Consider the following 21,225-nt stretch of genomic DNA (forward strand, 5'->3'; position numbering starts at 1 on the left):
TATTCCAGTTTACCTCGAATTTTTACAACGACGGCTTTCACACTATTGTCTTTTTTCAAGGTCAATACAGCAACGGTGCCAAAAATTGATCGTCCTTTCAATTTCGAAAATAAACCATGCAATAGCACGTATCTTGTAGGATAGTGATTACGGGTGTCGGTCCACAGGGATTGAAGACAAGTTATTTTTTTTAAAAAAAAATAAATCAAGAAGAAGAATTTGCTAACTTGAATTAACTAAATTAAACTATAAGTATGAATTAGAATTTATCAGATTAAATGGATCTAGGGTTTGGAGTCCACCACATAACATTGCATCAGGATTGTGTTCTTTATTTTTTTTTTATCTTTTGGAGAGGTATGCAATATTGGCTACAAGCCTTTTAAAATAAAAGCATAAAGAGTTTTAAGAAAATCCATCTTAGGTATAGCAAGAAGTGTCTACCTAATTATCCTAACCTAGGGTGTACTACATCATTTCTTTCTAGGCTTGGATCATCTTAGACTACTTTAGCAAACATCAATAGTAAATGGCATGCTCAAGGTTTAAATATCATAAAAGAAATATTTCATTGAAGATAAGAATGTAAACAAGCTCCAAAATAATAAAGAAAATAAGAACTACAATGCCCTGATACATTGCTAGGGCTTCATCCAGCCCTAGACTAGGACGTTTTAGCCGAGCATGTCTTCCGGACGACCTCCCATCTTCAAATGAAAGTCTTCACCTCCCATTATTCCCAAAATATCCAAAATACTCTCTCTCTCTCCCCCTCCTTTCTCTCTTTTTTTTATTTCTTTTTCTCTTCTTCCCTCTCGGCTTTCTTCTTCTTTTCACCGAAACAGGGGGTCTCCCCTATTTTTCTCCACTGAGCTCCCCCAAGCCGATGGCCACCCTCCTTTTATAGAGAATGAAGGGCATTAATCCGTGGAATGGCTGGATCTTGGGAGTGATCCGTGGAGCACCGGATTGATTGTAGATGGCCGGAAATAGAGCTGGTCGCTGGATCGACGGGAGGTGGACGGAAGAAGATGAGATGGCCGCGGGATTGATGGAAGGCTGATGCGGAATGTCTGGTTCTCAAAGAAGATGGGGACAGAGCTGGAGATGGATGCCGAGCTGGGTTACCGGCTGTTGGGAGCCGATCACGGCTTTGGTGCTAGGAATGAATCCGGAAGGGAAGACGTCGCAGATGCTCGGGTGCTGGGCGATTGCTGGGTCGGAGGCATCACAGGCGGAAGAAGAGGCGGGGGATCCGGTCGCTGGCTGCACCGCGTGGGACTCGTGGCTGGAATGGGAGAATCGACGGGTGGCGACTCGATAATCGGCCGTGATCCACCGCGGGAGGAAGAAGATGAACAGTGGAGATTTTATCCTGCTGTGAACGCGCTGGGACGAGCAGCCGGTCTGGGATGCTGCGGTTGTAAACGGAAGGGAGTGATCTGGGAGGATTAGGAGAAGACGACGATGCGTTCGGCTGGGAGGAACTCCTTCGATCGTGCGGGGAGGATGCGGAGGGGATCACGCGGTATGTTCCAAAACAGGGAGGGGAAGAGAGTAAATATGATGTGGGAGATGAATGCGTGAGAGTTATTATATATATTTATATTTTTTATATATATTTTTATTTATTATTATTATTATTATTATTTTATTATTATTATTTGTTTTGAAAAGTGGTTGGGGTCCACTCGGGTAGTTTGGAAGGGCTTGGTCCTGAATCTAAAATAGAGGAAGTTTGGACATGTGGAGAAAATAGGAGAGGTCTCTGTTTTGCTAGGTTGGGAAGCTTGGTGCATACGGAGAAATATGACGTGGACAAAGGAATGGATAGCTTCATGCACATGTGGGAGAAAAGCAATCCACACATGGAACTGATTGGGACTAATTCGTGAATGGGGTGACTCGACCTGCACCCATTAGACTAGATTAATATAGAAAATCAATCAAACTTGAATAATTTGTCTAATGATAAATGAAACACATTTTTCTATGTTTAAATCCAAAGTTTGTGCATAAAAATAATAATAAGTGCTAGGTAAAGTAGATTAATTTATACATTATTTAGCACTTATCAAGGTACCCTAAAGAAACTAAAGGATATTACTTCTACTTTGCTGAAGAACAAAAGTTGTTCATAAGCAATATAGCTGTTTTTCTTAGAGAAAGAATTTCTTAGTGAAGGAACTAAAAGCTCTAATGTTGAGCTTAGGAAAGTTCAACATGTAGAAGACTCGACACCGTCCACTGAACCAATTGAGTCGGATTTGATTAGATCAGATCCAGAATCCTTCTTAGATGCACCATTAAGGCGATCAGGTAGAGTAACACGTCAGCCGGACAGATACTACGGTTTCTTAGTCCGGAACGGGGATCCGGTCGAGCTTGATGAAAATGATGAGGATCCGATCACATATATGGATGCAATTCAGAGGTATGATTCTGATAAATGGCTAGGAGCCATGCAATCCGAAATGGAATCCATGAAGGTCAATGATGTATGGACATTAGTTGACCCATCTGAAGGGATAAAACCCATAGGGTGTAAGTGGATTTTCAAAAGAAAATGGGGCACAGATGGAAAGGTGGAAACCTATAAAGCCCGTCTGGTTGCCAAGGGATATCGCCAACATTATGGTATTGACTATGACGAGACATTTTTTCCCATGGCAATGCTTAAGTCCATTCGGATTATGCTTGCGATAGCAGCATACTTAGATTATGAGATCTGGCAGATGGATGTTAAAACCGCTTTTCTAAATGGGGATTTAGAAGAGGAGGTGTATATGATGCAACCTGAAAATTTTATATCTACAGATAAGTCTAAGGTGTGCAAGCTTCAAAAATCCATTTATGGATTAAAGCAAGCTTCACGGAGTTGGAACATACGATTTGATAAGGTGATCAAATCGTATGGCTTCATTGAGAATGAAGAGAAACCTTGCATTTATAAATGGGCAAATGGTTCGTTATTATATTTCTTATTTTGTATGTGGATGACATTCTTCTAATCAGAAATGACATTCCTGTATTAGAAGGAATAAAGGTTTGGCTATCATCTCAATTTGCCATGAAAGATTTGGAAGAAGCATCTTATATTCTAGAGATGAAAATCTATAGAGATAGATCTAGTAGATTGCTTGGATTATCCCAATCTACATACATTGATACTATACTGAAGAGGTTCAGTATGTGTGGAGTGATTGATTATAACCCTATTTGATTTTGATGAGCTCAAAGCATTTGAGTATATCTTACATTATACTAATGAATTCAATCTAGTGTTTCAGTCAAATATTTGTGAATTTATGTTTAATTGTCTCTAGCTTTGGTTCAATACATTTTGGCTTAGTATGGAAATCAATTTGAACCAAAGTCTGAAGCTCGAGTCGACTCCGGAAGATTACGAGTCGACTCCAAGTGTATCAGAAGCACTGGCACAAGCTCGAGTCGACTCCGGCACATTACGAGTCGACTCCGACTGAGAACAGACAGCAGGACAGAAAGATAAATTTCAGACCCTGTCACCGAGTCGACAGAAAGACAGTGAAGCTATTTTGGACTCTGAGAACCGAGTCGACTCCAGAAGAACTCGAGTCGACTCCAACGGTTGGCGAGTCGACTCCAAAGAAAGCAAAAGTCGACTCTCAGAGGAATGCAAGACTAAAAATCAGAGAGCCAACTTCGGTCTCTGAGAGCCGAGTTGACTCCCGCAAAATCCGAGTCGACTCTGAGGCAGTTCAACTCAAAACACAGAGAAACAGTTTTCGGATCCTGAGAGCCGAGCCGACTCCATGTACTCCCGAGTTGACTCCCAAGTCAGCCGAGTCGACCCCAACAAAATCCGAGTTGACTCAGAGGTAGCTCAACTCCAAACATAGAGGATCAGTTTTGGACTCTGAGAGCCGAGTCGACTCCAAAATGATCCGAGTCGACTCGAGAAAGAAATGAAGAAAAACAGATCTCTGGAACCCTGAGAACGAGTCATCTCCGGAGAGCCGAGTCATCTCCGGACATTGGCGAGTCGACTCCACATTTGGCCGAGTCGACTCTAGAACGGGACGGCACTTTATTTCAAATTTTGAACAGTGGGCGAGTCGACTCCAGTAAAGCATGAGTCGACTCCAGCAACAGCCAAGTCGACTCCAGATCGAGCGAGTCGACTCCGATCCCAACGGACACTTTGTCAGGAGTTGCAGAGTGTGCAGAACGGCCATAAATGTGTGTCTAACGGCTAGTTTTCATTAGGGATGGGTTAAATAGCCAGAGTGAACAGTAATAGAGTAAGAAAGAGAGACTCCATTCAAAGCAAAAGAGATTTCGACCAACCAAAGTCTCTCAAGAGTAATTACAAGAGAAAGAAGGAAGAAGTGCATTGAAGTCTACTCTCCAACCGTCTTCCTCACATTCAAGGCTCTCCTCCTGACAGCAAATCTTCAGTATATTCAAGAGGAGTCAAAGAGTTTGAGAAGCCCCTTTCTCCACCTCCAAAAATCTGTTTGAGGGCTTCTAACTCTTATTTGTTTATATTGTCTAAATACGCTTTTTAAGAAGCTTTCCTTTTTACTTGTCTCAAATTATTTTTCTTACTTGATTCAATCAGGGGATTGAATCAAGGGTGTCAAGGTTTGTTGGTGAGCCGAGGTTAAAACCAACGGTGTAAGGGTTTGATTGTGATCCCGAAAAAACAATCGGGTGGTTCTAGTCGGTGAGCCTGTGAAAACCGACCGAGTTCGTTGTGATCTCGTAAAACAACAAGTTGGGTTGTGAGCTTGTAAAACAACCGGCTGTAATCCGAGGGATTATAGTGAACTCCCAAGTGAGGCTTGGGGAGTGGACGTAGGAGCAAGGGTTAGCTCCGAACCACTATAAAATCTCTTGTGTTTGTGATTGTTTCATTGTCTCTTCCTTTCCCTTCATCCACTGCATATAGTAACTAATTAATCCACTTGCAATAAGTATTAATTAGTTACTCACAAGGTTTTTAATTACAATAATTACTTTAAACCCAATTCACCCCCCCTCTTGGGTTGTCTTTTTGGGCAATAAGTGGTATCAGAGCTAGAACTCTTCTACCAAAAGAGTAAAAGATCAAAATGACAACCCCATTTGGATCTTCTCATATTGAGGGCCAGTCCACCCATAGACCTCCATTCTTCAATGGAACCGACTACTCATATTGGAAGGCTAGGATGAGGATATTTATCCAAGCACAAGACTATGAGATATGGACCACCATACTTAATGGACCATACATCCCATCAATTTTTGTAGAGGATGTTACTATACCCAAACTTGAAAAGGATTGGGATGACAATGATATTAGGAAGGCACAACTAAATGCCAAAGCAATGAATGTGCTTTATTGTGCTTTAGACCGAAATGAATTCAATAGAGTCTCTACTTGCAATTCTGCAAAAGAGATATGGGATAGACTTGAAGTGACCCACGAGGGCACGAATCAAGTAAAAGAATCTAAAATAAATATACTAGTTCATAAATATGAATTATTTAAGATGGATTCCAATGAAACTATCACTTGCATGTTTACTAGATTTACTGATATTGTCAATGGTCTATAAAGCCTTGGCAAAAATTATACTAACAGTGACCTTGTCAGAAAAATTCTTCGATGTTTGCCAAGGTCATGGAAGGCCAAGGTTACGGCAATCCAAGAAGCCAAGGACTTGAACAAGCTTCCACTTGAGGAGCTTTTTGGATCCCTAATGACGCACGAGCTCGCAATGAAACAACACAGTGAAGAAGAATTCTCTCATAAGAAAAAGATAATAGCTCTCAAATCTACTTCTTCTAACAAGAATTTATCTTGCAGTAGCAGCAGTGAAGAAGAAGATCATGAGGGAGATGATGATGAGGCTCTTCTCGTGCGTAAGTTCAGAAAATTCATCAACCAAAAGAAGTCCTTTCATCAGAGGAGAGGTCCCTCGAGTTCCTATTACAAGGATAAAGGTAAGAAAAGGAAAAATGAGGAAATCGGATGCTATGAATGTAAGAAGTCGGGACATTTCAGAGCGGACTGTCCTTTGCTCAAGAAGGCCAACAAGTATAAGAAAAAAAAGTCCTCGTCTCCACCTTATCGGATTCCGATTCATCATCATCATCATCGGATGAGGAATAAGAGAAAAAGGCCAACCTCTGTTTTATGGCAAACGAAAATGAGGTAACATCTGAAATGCATTTAGATTTTACCTTTGATGAATTATATGATGCGTTTAATGAATTAATGGATGAATATAAGATAATAAATCTTAAGAATAAAGAGCTAAAACTAACCAATCAATCTCACTTCCATAAATACGATAAATTAGTTAAGGATAAGGATTTTATCATTAAAAAAAATTTAGAACTTAAAACAAGCAACCAATTGTTCATTCAAAAAACTAATACCTTAACTAAGGATAATGAAAAACTGACTAAGAAAATTTCAGAACTTAAAAACGATAAACAAACAATAAGAGATAATCTCACAAAAGACTTAAACATTCTAAAAACAGAAAAACAAAAGCTAACAAAAGAACTTGAAAAATACAAACCTTTGGTTGAAAAGTTTACATATAGTTTTGAAAAATTGGAAATGATACTTAACAATCAACGAGCTGTGTTTAATAGAGCCGGTTTAGGGTATAAACCTAAGAATAAGCAAAAGCTCCTTAGTAATTTTTTTGTGAAAGCAGGGGAAAGTAAAACTAAGAATATAACCTGTTTTTGCTGTGGAAAAATAGGACATAAAGCTAATATGTGTGACCATAGGAAAGAAAAAGCTAAAAGAAAAATTAAAAAGGTTTGGGTTCCAAAAGGAACCAACATTACTAACCATGAAGGATCCAAGAAAACTTGAGTACCTAAAATTGTATGATTTTCTTATGTAGGAGTGTCTTGCAGCCAAGGTCGACAAAAACTGTTGGTACTTGGATAGTGGCTGCTCAAGACACATGACGGGTGACAAGGACCAATTCTTCACCCTAGAGCCTAAAAGGGGAGGTGCAGTGACATTTGGAGACAATAATCAAGGTCACATCATTGGTATAGGTAAAATACAAATCACCTTCTCAACCCTTGTTGATAATGTACGATTGGTAGATGGTCTTAAACATAACTTACTTAGTATAAGTCAATTATGTGATAAGGGTTTTGATGTTCTGTTTAAACCATCCCTATGCATCATAACCAACCCAATTGACAATAGCTTAGTATTCAAAGGAATAAGATATGGAAATGTCTATGTAGTAGATCTTGAAGATCTTGCTAAAAACAGTCCTTGCTTAGTAGCTAGTGATACTAAGGTTGATGATGCAAGCTGGTTATAGCACCGTAAATTAGGACATGCAAGTATGGATACAATATCTAAGTTAGTTAAAAGAGATTCTGTAATAGGTTTGCCAAAACTAAAATTTGAGAAAAATAAAATTTGTGAAGCATGTCAATATGGCAAACAATCGAGGAGCTCTTTTAAATCCATAAATTGTGTCTCTACCTGTAGACCTCTTGAACTACTACACATGGATCTATTTGGACCAACTAGAACCACAAGTCTTGGTGGAAACAAATATGGTCTTGTTATTGTAGATGATTTTTCTAGATATACTTGGGTCATATTCTTAGCTCATAAAGATGAAGCATTTTCTGTATTTAAGAAATTTCATCAGGAAGTAACTAATGCTAGAAATGCTTCAGTCATAGCTATTAGAAGTGATCATAGAACGGAATTTGAAAATCATCTATTTGATGAATTCTGTAGTAAAAAGGGGATAACTCATAATTTCTCTGCACCAAGGACACCACAACAAAATGGAGTTGTAGAAAGAAAGAATAGAACCCTAGAGGAAATGGCTAGAACCATGTTGTGTGAAAGTAACCTTCCTAAGTACTTTTGGGGAGAAGCCATTAATACATCATGTCATATATTAAATAGAGTTTTATTGAGACCCATTATAAAGAAAACACCTTATGAACTTTGGAGAAGTAGAAAGCCTAAAGTAAACTATTTTCATGTTTTTGGATGTAGGTGTTTCATTCATAATAATGGCAAAGATAACTTAGGTAAATTTGATTCTAAATATGATGAAGGTATCTTTTTGGGATATTCTACATCAAGTAAAGTGTATAGAGTCTTTAACAAAAGAACCCTTGTTATTGAAGAATCTTTACATGTTGTTTTTGATGATACTAATGACATCTTTTCTAGCAAGAAAGTAGCTCTTGATGATGATGCAGAAATTCTTGAAGAAAAAATTGATGAGATGACATTACAAGAAGATGACCCAAAGCAAATTGGAGAAGCATCAACAAGCCAAGAGGTAATTGTGGATCATGGGCTGACTAAGGCTTGGAGGTATGCTCATGGGCATCCTAAGGAATTAATTTTAGATGATCCATCTCAACCTGTTAGAACTAGAGCATCTCTTAGAAACTTAATTAATCATCTAGTATTTGTCTCACACCTTGAACCTAAAAACATAGAAGAAGTTGAAAATGATGTAAATTGGATAAATGCAATGCAAGAAGAGCTAAACCGATTCACTAGAAACAAGGTATGGAACCTAGTTGAATGACCCTCTGAATACTCAATAATAGGAACCAAATGGATATATAAAAATAAACTTGATGAAAATGGAATCGTGATTAGGAACAAGGCTAGACTAGTAGCAAAGGGCTATAATCAAGAAGAAGGTATAGACTTTGATGAAACTTTTGCTCCTGTAGCTAGACTTGAAGCAATTAGATTGTTACTAGCATTTGCATGCTCTAAAGATTTCAAATTATTTCAAATGGATGTAAAAAGTGCCTTTTTGAATGGGTATATTAATGAGGAGGTGTATGTAGAACAACCTCCTGGTTTTGAAAATCATCAATACCCCAATCATGTTTATAAACTAAACAAAGCACTTTATGGTTTGAAACAAGCTCCTAGAGCATGGTATGAAAGACTTAGCAAATTTCTATTAAACCATGAATTCTCTAGAGGAAATGTTGATACAACACTGTTTTTAAAGAAGAAAAATAAAGAAATGTTAGTAGTACAGATTTATGTAGATGATATTATTTTCGGTGCTACTAACAATCACCTCTGCGAAGAATTTGCTGACTTAATGCAGAGTAAATTTGAAATGAGCATGATGGAAGAGCTGAACTATTTCCTCGGGCTCCAAATCAAACAATCTAAAGAGGAAATCTTCATCAATCAAGCTAAATACATCAAGGAGATGCTTAAGAAGTTTGATATGGAGGAAAACAAGTCAATCAGCACACCCATGAGTTCATCATGCAAACTGGACAAAGATGAATCAGGTAAATCAGTAGATCAAAAGATATATAGAGGTATGATAGGATCCTTATTATATCTTACTGCAAGTAGACCTGATATCATGTTTAGTGTATGCATGTGTGCTAGATATCAATCTAATCCTAAGGAATCACACTTAATTGCTGTTAAGAGAATCTTTAAATACCTAATAGGAACAAAAACCATAGGTTTATGGTACTCTAAAGATTCAAGCATAAACTTAATAGGATACACAGATTCAGACTTTGCTGGTTGTAAACTTGATAGAAAAAACACCAGCGGGTCATGTCAATTCTTAGGAGAAAATTTAATCTCTTGGTTTAGCAAGAAACAAAACTCGGTTGCACTATCTACGGCAGAAGCCGAATATGTTGCTGCCGGGAGTTGTTGTGCTCAAATCTTATGGATTAGACAACAACTTGAAGATTATGGCATTAAACAAGATAAAATTCCCATTAACTGTGATAATACAAGTGCCATTAATCTAACTAAAAATCCAATTCAGCACTCAAGAACTAAACACATTGAGATAAGACATCACTTCATAAGAGATCATGTACTGAATGGTGATGTGACACTTCAATTTGTGTGTACTGATGATCAACTTGCTGATATCTTCACAAAACCTCTAAGTGAAGATCGATTTTGCATACTTAGAAGAGGGTTAGGAGTGATTGATCCATTCTAGTGATACTCTTCTCTAGTTTATAGATTTTGAGAATTAGTCTATGGTGGACATAGGATTTCATATCTATGATCATCAAATCAGTTCTTAAATCCTAGATAAGCTCATAACTCTCTCTTTTGGCACAAGAATAACAATATTTTTGGTTGTGTGCCAGGGGTTCGAGTCGACTCGGACATATCTTAGAGTCGACTCATGTGGGAGTCGACTCGCGCATATTTGGGAGTCGACTCGAGGTCGAGTCGACTCGCGACTTACAGGAGTCGACTCGAGGTTGGGAATCCGACTTTTAACCCTAATCGAAACGTTCATTCCTCACTTCTATTCACAGCCGACACTGTTCCAAAATCCTAGAGCCGTCTCCTAGCTCGTCTCCGACCCAGTCTAGGTCTTCTCCGTCGAGTTTTCCTCCTAGTTTCCGTGTCCTTCCCCGTCCTTAGGTCAAAATGCCTAGGAAAGTCGTTGTCCCAAGCCGGAAGAGACCCCTCGCCGCGACGGCGCCGAGCGGCGGTCAAAGGCTCGGAACGAACCCGCGAGGCCACCACCTCCGGTTCCTTCCCCGCCTAGGCCGGTTCCCTCGCGTCCGTGCGTCGGGAGGGCAGTCTCCACCGGGAGGAAAGTCAACTTTGACTTCCTCTCCTGGAAAGGGTACACCTTAGGACATCGTCTCAGGACTCAAGGATTAGAGTTATTCTGTTCATTAGACCTCCCTACTTGCCCGAGGTTAGTTAGGGAATTCTATGTGACTGTAGCCCGAGGTAGTGGTGGTATCCAGAGAACCGTAGCGGGTGTCCCTGTATTCATCTCGGAGGACTTCATTGCTCGAGTCCTCCATCTCTCGAGTGAGGGGATTGTTCCCACACACCCCTCCGATAGGACAGAGGCCCTTACGGCCATCTTAGGATGTCCTCCACAGTCCCCCATAGAGGAGGTGTTCGCAAATCAGCTGTCGGCTGAAATGCGGCTTCTCCTTAGTGTCATCTCTAGGACTCTCTTCCCAAAGACTGGCAGGTTTGACTTTATCTCTGAGAGGGACCTAGCCCTGATATACCATATACTCCAGGACACTCCTATCAACTTCCCTAAACTTATCTACAAATATATATGTGAACCCCTAGATAAGCCGAGGTTGAGTCTCCCTTATGGGATGCTTTTCACTCTCATCTTTAGGGAGTTAGATGTACCTATTCCTGAGGGGGAACCCTCTCGCTCACTGTGTAACACAGATCGCATGGGTGAGGAGACTCTCCATAGGATGGAATTTCATAGAGTTGAGGGAGTCTGGGTACGGAGACCATCCACTACCACACCATCTGACCCTACCACTCACCACTCCCCTAGCCCTGACCATGACATAGCTCCTCCCACCTTTCCTTCCACCTCTGCTCCTACCTATACTGAGCCCTCCACCTCCACTGCCCCACCTTCTCAACAGCAGCCCCTGGAGGTTCGGATATCCTCTGAGCAGCTCCGAGAGTTGAGGCAGGAGATAGTGAGGGAGCTGAGGGATGATCTCCTGAGAGAGCTACGAGGTTCTCAGGGTGCTCCCTCCACAGATTTAGTCCCCTCCTTGGCAGCCGTGACCGAGATGATTGCACACCTGAAGGAGAAAATCTACAACATAAGGAGCCTTGTTCAAGCTCAATTCTGGAACATTAGTGATGTAAAGGATGACACAAGGGAGATGCGAGACAGCATCAGAATTGAGCTAGGTAGCCAGACTCAGGGAGCAGAGAGACTAGCAAATGTATTGATCTCCAAGCTTGACACCCTCCAAGAAAGTGTGACCCAGCTCACCACAATACAGTCTAGTGCCACCTCGGAGATCATCGAGCAGCTAGGGAACACCTCTGAGAGGATAAACTTAGTCATGCAAATGAGTAGATTGAAAACAGGAGCCACATCCTCCACCACAAAGAAACCCTAGTGTTTTTTGTTCTTTTTACTTTATGATGTACAGTCCCTTGAGGATTTCTTTTGATATGTAATTACAGTTGTACTCAAATTAGCATCAATACAATGAGTAGACACCTCCTTTCAAAATTGTGCATTCTTGAGTTCTTGTACTTTTCTGTGCTTTCTGCCTTTATGCTATGATGACAAAAAGGGAAAAAAAATATATTGAATTGAAATGTAAAGGGAGAATCAATAAAAAGAAAATTCTTAAAGCACAAAGTAATTTGTTCTAAGTGGATTCGATACCTCGAGGCTCATTATCTCTCTGTTGGGGCTCCTAAAGGAGTAATCTCCAGAATCCATTCAAGGGATATTCGGAGATTAGTTGAATCATACTCAAGAACAAATTGGCAGATTTTTCCTCTAAAACCAAAAATCTAAGCTCAAAAGCTTCAAGACATTAAAAGAAAATTCAGAGAATCTAAACAAAATTGAATGCATATGTTGAGGGGGAGAATCTGAAATCTTAAGAAAGCAAATTCATTAAACACATATAAGCCAAACAATTAATTGCATGAAATGAAAGCTTATACAATTCCAAATGAAAGGAAGAGCTTTAACTTCAGGATTTACTATTCCACACCTTTCAATTTTGGGTAAATTAAATGACTAGACACTTGAATTCATTTCAAAACTTTATTATAAATCTTCTTTTTGGTTGAGCAATTAACTTTACAAATACTCAATGTTTTGTCATCATCAAAAAGGGGGAGATTGTGGAGTGATTGATTATAACCCTATTTGATTTTGATGAGCTCAAAGCATTTGAGTATATCTTATGTTATACTAATGAATTCAATCTAGTGTTTCAGCCAAATATTTGTGAATTTATGTTTAATTGTCTCTAGCTTTGGTTCAATACATTTTGGCTAAGTATGGAAATCAATTTGAACCAAAGTCTGAAGCTCGAGTCGACTCCGGAAGATTACGAGTCGACTCCAAGTGTATCAGAAGCACTGGCATAAGCTCGAGTCGACTCTGGCACATTACGAGTTGACTCCGACTGAGAACAGACAGCAGGACAGAAAGATAAATCTCAGACCCTGTCACCGAGTCGACTCCTGAAGAATTAGAGTCGACTCCGATGCTTGCCGAGTCGACTCCAGCAAAGTCCGAGTCGACTCCAAGGAGTAACAGACAGAAAGACAGTGAAGCTATTTTGAACTCTGAGAACCGAGTCGACTCTAGAAGAACTCGAGTCGACTCCAACGGTTGGCGAGTCGACTCCAAAGAAAGCAAGAGTCGACTCTCAGAGGAATGCAAGACTAAAAGTCAGAGAGCCAACTTCGGTCTCTGAGAGCCGAGTCGACTCCCGCAAAATCTGAGTCGACTCCGAGGCAGTTCAACTCAAAACACAGAGAAACAGTTTTCGGATCCTGAGAGCCGAGCCGACTCCAAGTACTCCCGAGTCGACTCCCAAGTCAGCCGAGTCGACCCCAACAAAATCCGAGTCGACTCAGAGGCAGCTCAACTCCAAACACAGAGGATCAGTTTTCGGACTCTGAGAGCCGAGTCGACTCCAAAATGATCCGAATCGACTCGAGAAAGAAATGAAGAAAATTAGATCTCTGGAACCCTGAGAACGAGTCGTCTCCGGAGGGCCGAGTCATCTCTGAACATTGGCGAGTCGACTCCACGTTTGGCGGAGTCGACTCTAGAACGGGACGGCACTTTATTTCAAATTTTGAACAGTAGGCAAGTCGACTCCAGTAAAGCATGAGTCGACTCCAGCAACAGCCGAGTCGACTCCAGATCGAGCGAGTCGACTCCGATCCCAACGGACACTTTGTCAGGAGTTGCAGAGTGTGCAGAACGACCATAAATGTGTGTCTAACGGCTAGTTTTCGTTGGTGATGGGTTAAATAGCCAGAGTGAACAGTAATAGAGTAAGAAAGAGAGACTTCATTCAAAGCAAAAGAGATTTCGACCAACCAAAGTCTCTCAAGAGTAACTACAAGAGAAAGAAGGAAGAAGTGCATTGAAGTCAACTCTCCAACTGTCTTCCTCACATTCAAGGCTCTCCTCCTGACAGCAAATCTTCAGCACATTCAAGAGGAGTCAAAGAGTTTGAGAAGCCCCTTTCTCCACCTCCAAAAATCTGTTTGAGGGCTTCTAACTCTTATTTGTTTATATTGTCTAAATACGCTTTTTAAGAAGCTTTCCTTTTTACTTGTCTCAAATTGTTTTTCTTACTTGATTCAATCAGGGGATTGAATCAAGGGTGTCAAGGTTTGTTGGTGGGCCGAGGTTAAAACCAACGGTGTAAGGGTTTGATTGTGATCCTGGAAAAACAATCGGATGGTTCTAGTCGGTGAGCCTGTGAAAACCGACCGAGTTCGTTGTGATCTCGTAAAACAACAAGTTGGGTTGTGAGCTTGTAAAACAACCGGCTATAATCCGAGGGATTATAGTGAACTCCCAAGTGAGGCTTGGGGAGTGGACGTAGGAGCAAGGGTTAGCTCCGAACCACTATAAAATCTCTTGTGTTTGTGATTGTTTCATTGTCTCTTCCTTTCCCTTCATCCACTGCATATAGTAACTAATTAATCCACTTGCAATAAGTTTTAATTAGTTACTCACAAGGTTTTTAATTGCAATAATTACTTTAAACCCAATTCACCCCCCCTCTTGGGTTGTCTTTTTGGGCAACAGTATGATTAATTCCAAGAAATTTTATTTTCCAATGGGCCATGGAATTAACCTCTGATTGTTCGACAACCCCTCAAAAAAGAGAGAGAGTATGGATAGAATTCTATATGCTTCGGCAGTAGGATCTATAATGTATGCGATGACATGTACTAGACCAGACGTGGCATACTCACTAGGAGTAGTGAGCAGATACCAGTTTGATCCAGGTAGCAACCACTGGAAGGTTGTAAAAACTATCCTTAAGTATTTGAGAAATACTAAAGACCAGTGGCTTGTCTACGGTGATTCTGACTTAAAACTTGAGGAATATACCGATTAATATTTTCAGTCAGATCAAGATGATAGCAAGAGCATGTTTGGTTATATCTTTACTCTTAAGGGTAGTGTTATCTGCTAGAAGAGTTCTAAGCTGCATACAGTGGTTTCTATAGAAAATTGATACAAAAGAAAATCTGGCTGACCCATTTATCAAAGTCATCGGCATCAAAGAGTTCAACGAACACAAGTCGAAAATGGGTATTAGATACTGTGCCGATTGGTTTTAGGCTAAGTGGGAGTTGTTGGGAATTGTATCCTAAATGTCAATTGTCATCATGTTAATGATTGAATTTTGTAAATGAATTGACAAATCAATAAAGTATTTTTTAGCATTATTCATCATTTTACATCTTCAAATGAACTCTTATATGATGAAGTTCTTAGGACTTATTAATGATAAAGGAGGATTTATCTTCGAGTCCTTAAACTAGTTCACGACCAAATGATATGTTGTTACGAGGACGACAGCATTATCGAGATTAGGTCGTTGTGTGATATCTACGTTGGTTGTCCTCTCAACCAAGAAGTGTGGAGACACTGGTATGCCACACAGGTGAAGTGTAGGAGTACATTTCACCGAACGTGATCAATTCCGGAATGCTCTACTGTCGAGAGATATTCCGAGTGGATATGGGTATAAGTTTGGCCCTCTGACCTGAGACCGCAACCTGTGACTAGCAAGCAACTCACTGTACTTTGGTACTGGACTACCTGAATTTCTAATTCAGTGACGGAAGGTCATTGGGTGCAGTCAAGTACTTGCGTAGTCAGTTGTGAGTCAAGATGGAATTGACCCCTCCTGAAAACAGGAGATAATGTCTTATGATTAATTTAGCAAAATCTTGGCCAGGATAATCCAAGTGAGGAGTCACGAGATATCTAAAGTTAGTTACATAATGGATGTACTAATTATAGGGTTGACAGTAAGCTCTAAGTCATCCTGGCATTAGGAGTCAAAGGGATTAAATTATACAGTAACCATAGTCCAGAGTTCCAGAATATTTGATTCGCATATATTCGGCCTATCCGGACGTCGAGTACCACTGTTAGATGGTCACATCGATTAGTATAGAAAGACGTTCCTATACTACCGGCTTAGGTTCGAACCTATGAGATCATACGCATAGAAGTTTCTAGGTTGATCAAATGGTTGATTGATGATTAAGAATCATTCAGGGGTAATTTGGTCAATTTGATTGACAAATTATCCTAAGCAAAAGTTGCAATAAAATAACTATTAAATTATTGAAGGATTAATTAGCAATTAGATTGCTAATGAACTCAATTTGATTGAGTAATTGGGCTTAGGTTGAGCCAAATTGAATAGGATTCAATTTGGGCTGCATCAGGGTTTGACCTAATTGGATTGGGTTCAACCCAAGTAGATTGAGTTTGACCCAATTGATGGAACTTGATTGATAGTCAACTTTAAAGACCACGCAATAGCACGTATCTAGTAAGATAGTGATTACGGGTATCGATCTACAGGGATTGGGGTATAGTTGTTTTCTTAAAAATAAAAATATTTAAAAGGATGAATTTGTGAAGACTATTAAACTAAGCAATTTAATAAAAGAAAATGCAATTAAAGGGATATCAGTTTAAGGAAATCTAGGGCAAGAAATTCACCACTAACATCGGAACAAGGATTATTTGTATTTTAATTCATTCTTGGATTAACATGCAAATTGGCTACAAGCCTAATAAGCATTTGAATAAAATCTCACAAAAGTAATTTAGGCATAATCCATCTTTAGTTAGCATGAAATGTCTACCCTAATTTAAGGTGGCAACACATCGCATCTTCCTTAAGCATGGACTATCTTATTTTTACTTCAATGACCATGAAGAACAGTTGTATAAACTTCATATTTAAAATCACAGAAATTAAACATGAAATAAAAGAAGATATTCATTAAAAATAATAAGTTCATACAACTCCAAGAATATAAAATTAAAAATATAAAACCCGTGTCCCTTTGTTAGGGCTGCATCCAGCTCTAGAGAGAAGATCAGCCTTCCATGGAGTGGTAGATGGCAGCAGCAGCACAGCAGCAGGCTTCCATCTTCATATAAAAATCTTTTCCTTCCATCCCACTCTCTCTATTCCCAAAATATCACAAAGTATTCTCTCCCTCTCTTTTCTCTTTTTTTTTATTTTTTTCGTGGGAACTTGGCTTCTCCCCTGTTCTCCCAGGATGCTCCGCCGACTCCCTTCGGTGAGGAAGAAGGGATAAAGGGAGCAGCCCCCTCCCCTGGTGGGGAAGAGGAGGAATGCTTTCTCTGTTTCATGCGTGGCGCTTTTATAGACTGCATACCTCCTCCTCTTCCCTACTGTTCTGAGTGGAGGATAAGGATGCAGAGATGGAACTGAACCAATCGTTGGAACAGGAAGCCGTTGGATTTGCTCGATCTCTGGACGTGAAGTGATCCGAAAGTGTTGTAGATCTGATCCGGATCCTTGGAGAAGCTCTGCTTGCTGGCTTGCTTCTGGAAGTTGGGAAGAGCACATGGAAGAAGCCGATGTTGCTGATCCTCGGATGCATGGGATAATCCTGGATGAGAATGAATCACAACGGGATGAAAGTGTTACGAAAAATTGCTGGGAAGTTGGAGAATCCGTGGACAATGGGATAAGGATGCAAGCTGGTTCGGATTCAAGCAGTCGGCTAGGATTAATCCGGAAGAAGGCTGGGATTGGTTCCGAAACAGGGGAAGTAATCCGAGATTTGGAAGAAGGTGGAAGTCTTCCATAAATCGCGGACAGGAGGGAAGATGATCTCTGTTTTGGGATGCTGAACGGAATGAAGGGGAGATGAGAGAATCCGTGGATGATGGAATCGTTGCTCAAGAAGTTTGCTGGGGTCAATCCGACGGAAGAGGATGGGTTGGTTCGGAATGAACACGGAGAAACAGGGGATGATGTGGATGAGGCTCACGGCTGACCATGGGGTGCTGGGAAATTATCTGGAAAGGCGTTTGAAGAAGTTGGCTTGGCTCGTGGATGTGGGAGATTAAGCCGGAAGAGATCTTTGGGTGACGATTGGCTTAGTTCAAAAGAGGGAAGAGAGATACGGCTGTGATGTGAAGCAATGTATGCGGATGGGAAGGAAGCAGAGGCGTGATCCACGGAATGGAGAGATGTGATCCAAAGGATGTTAGGCTGCTCCATGAGATCAAATCGGAAGAAGAGGAAGCTTGGACTTGAATGTTTGAGTTCCTTCGGCTGGGAACAGGGGAGCTGGGACGTTGGAGGATGTGGAAGGAGCTGGGAGCTAATTGCGAATGAGATGAAGGTGGCTTGGGCTTATCCGTGGGATAAGGAGTTTGGATTTTGATGAAGAACGTGTGACGTGCATCGCAGAAGGTAAGAAATGCTGGGAAAAATTTGGATTCGGTGATGTGTGACCTCATCCGTGGGTAGGCTGGGATTAAGAGGGGTTTAGACTTGGACACGGGGAGAAAATGGAAAAGGCCTTTATTTTGCTAAGTTGGAAAGCTTGGTGCACACGGGGAAGATGACGTGGACATGGGAAGGCCGAATGCTGAGAAAAAAAACTTGATGGGTGAACGTGAAAAGAATTTGATGAAGTGCAGTGTGAGTTTAGCCATCACTCAATTGGATTTGACTTGACCTGCATACATAAAGCTCAATCAATAAATAATCAAATCAAACTTGAATTACCTTTGATAATTTATAAAAATGCAATGGTGAAGGTAACACATTTTTTTAGTTAAATTTGCAAACTATGTGAATTAAAATAATGATAAGTGCTATGAATAAGATATTAATTTATGCATTATTTAGCACTTATCACACCCCCAAACCTACATTTTGCTAGTCCTCGAGCAAAATAAAACTAACTCACTTTCGCAGGAATCGCGATTGCATTTACCGTATGCAATAAGGCTTTAAACCATTAGGTGGCCCTAGTGGACGAGTTTTGTCTCGTGAGGGTTTCCGGCTCAAATACCCACAAACTGCTGTCGAAAGAATTTATTTTATTGTTTTATAAAATCTAACTTCAAATGCCTTAATGTCAAGAATTTCAAAAGCACACAAAGTTTTAATTACTAAGTCAGCCGAAATCCTAGGTCAGTATGCAACTTAAGTTGAAATTATTAAGCTTCCGTTAGAGAGTTGTAAGACTTCTTTATACTTGGGTGCTTGGTGATATCTGGACCATACACAAGCTAAGGCTTTAGATCCTCCGAAATACTGCTAAAGCTAGTAGTTTCTAAGAATTGGTCAGATAAGACCTAATCACTGATTCAAAATCATCCTATCTTGCAGGATTTCGAGAGTTGTGGATGTTTACTTTAATACCTCATGGGCTTTATCTGTAATGTTCCAGTTTACTCGAATTTTTACAACGATGGCTTTCACACTATCGTCTTTTTCAAGATCAATATTATAATTTTTTTCTTTTTCTTCTTTTCTTTTTTTTTTAGATTTATAAATTACGCATTTTTACTCTTGTAATGATTCCTCCGTGTAGCGAGCATTCAGTCAACACTCCCACACCAGATGGCGTAAGATGTTGGGCATCAAGACTTCCCTACGGACCTATGCTCGGGTTCCTCATTACAAGCCCGCTGACCTTTGACGATAGGTAGCCCTTTTCGATGTACCTGACTAAATTTACTTTTTTTTTTAATAATAAATACGGGATAATAGTGAATTAGATAGGAATGATTCATCAGGACTCAAGGTTGCTACTAGACTTAGCAACATAATGTTGAACCTAATCCTTAGAAGTGCAGGCCATGTGTGTTGTGAAATTCTAAAGTAAAAATTATCTTACAACTCGCTAAAAGAATTTTTAATAAAAAGAACTCAAATTGACTTACTCCTGACTAGTTATTGGGCTTTTTAGATTTTATATACTTGTGTGTTTATCATTTTAGCACTAAAGCATAGAAATTAGGTTTTTTTTTATTTTTATTTTTATTTTATTTTTTTGAGATGAAATACTTATTCACAAAATCAAAAATTTCGAAATATTTCTTCAAAAATTCGAATCTTATACCCCCCCCAACCTAGATCAGACATTGTCCTCAATGTTTTTTTTTAATATTTTTATTATTATTATTATTATTATTATTATTATTTTTTGTTTTATGAAAATATGATGCATATGGAGGATAGAAGCATTGTACCTTAGTTGCATCAGTAATATGAGGACTCATGTTAAACATTGAAAAATGCAATAAGAAAAATGCAAAAACGAACTACGAAAATTGGGTTGCCTCCCAACAAGCGCTAAGTTTAACGTCTTCAGCCAGACGCAGTCATCCTTATCAAATCATACCGGGTTCATGCCGAGTTCTCCAAGGAAGAAAATTTGCGGAAAACTGATTGTCCGGCAAGGAGTTGAATGCTTCTATGGCTTTGTCTATATCAAAGTCTAAATGGGCCAAGCATGCATTAAAAGAAAAACACATCAAATCCTTCTATTTACCTTAAAATCACTAGACAGCTCCTAACTGGTTTGAAGAGGGCACCTAAGCCTTCAATCTGGTCTAATGAACTGAGTTGACCAGGTAAGCTCCCAGGTAAGTGGAGGGGTCACGATGCGTTCGCAAAGGTCCCACTTAAAAACCACTTGCCTCGAACAGATGAACTGTCTTCCTTATAGGGACAAAGCTTGCCTAGACATCAACTGAGCCACAGAGCGAAATTGGTGCAACTTTCGGTGATTTTCGTCCTATTGAGCTCGAATGTCCCTAGGGGCCAACGTCTAATTGATTTAATTAACGTGATAGCTATGTGAAAATTGATTCACCTAATTGGGCAAGAATCTGGTGATGAAATCCAGTTCTTATCTTGTTAGGGTGATCGCCCTTACTATGTGCGGATTAATTGGTGTATGTGTATCAAGCATGCATTCACACTTTTGCTGAAATTAAAATCAAACAATCACGACAAAATTTCAAGCAAACTGGGAATCAATTTAAATAAGAAAGGTTTAGAGGTTACCAAAGGAAATTTCTCCAATTTTTTTTTAATTTTTAGGCAAACCTCTACAGCATTCCTTTTTCAGCAGTGCCCTTTTTGATCGTCCCAGATTTTCTCTTCGATTCCTGATCAAACAATATCAAGAGAAAAATCAAAAATTAGTAAGAGAGAAAGGAGATAAGAAAAGTAACAAAAATAGAAAATATTTTTATTTTATTTTAGATATATATTTTATTATTTTTTTGAATTTTTTTTTTGAAATTTTTTTTTTGAAGAAAAACAACTATGCTAGCAATCCCCGGCAACGACGCCAAAAATTGATAGTCAACTTTAAAGACCACGCAATAACACGTA

General features: G+C 39.7%; 1 long non-coding RNA gene across 1 annotated transcript; it reads right to left on the bottom strand.

Annotated features, from left to right (window-relative positions):
- Positions 1 to 17,069: 17,069 nt before the first annotated feature.
- LOC120109394 lies at positions 17,070 to 20,927 on the bottom strand. Its single transcript, XR_005510290.1, has 2 exons — positions 20,893 to 20,927; positions 17,070 to 18,547 (listed from the first exon to the last, which is right to left on the bottom strand). It is a non-coding gene; the product is annotated as an uncharacterized LOC120109394 (long non-coding RNA).
- Between the last annotated feature and the right edge of the window lie 298 nt (positions 20,928 to 21,225).

Source organism: Phoenix dactylifera, unplaced genomic scaffold, assembly GCF_009389715.1.
Source record: "Phoenix dactylifera cultivar Barhee BC4 unplaced genomic scaffold, palm_55x_up_171113_PBpolish2nd_filt_p 002111F, whole genome shotgun sequence".
Classification (NCBI taxonomy): domain Eukaryota; kingdom Viridiplantae; phylum Streptophyta; class Magnoliopsida; order Arecales; family Arecaceae; genus Phoenix; species Phoenix dactylifera.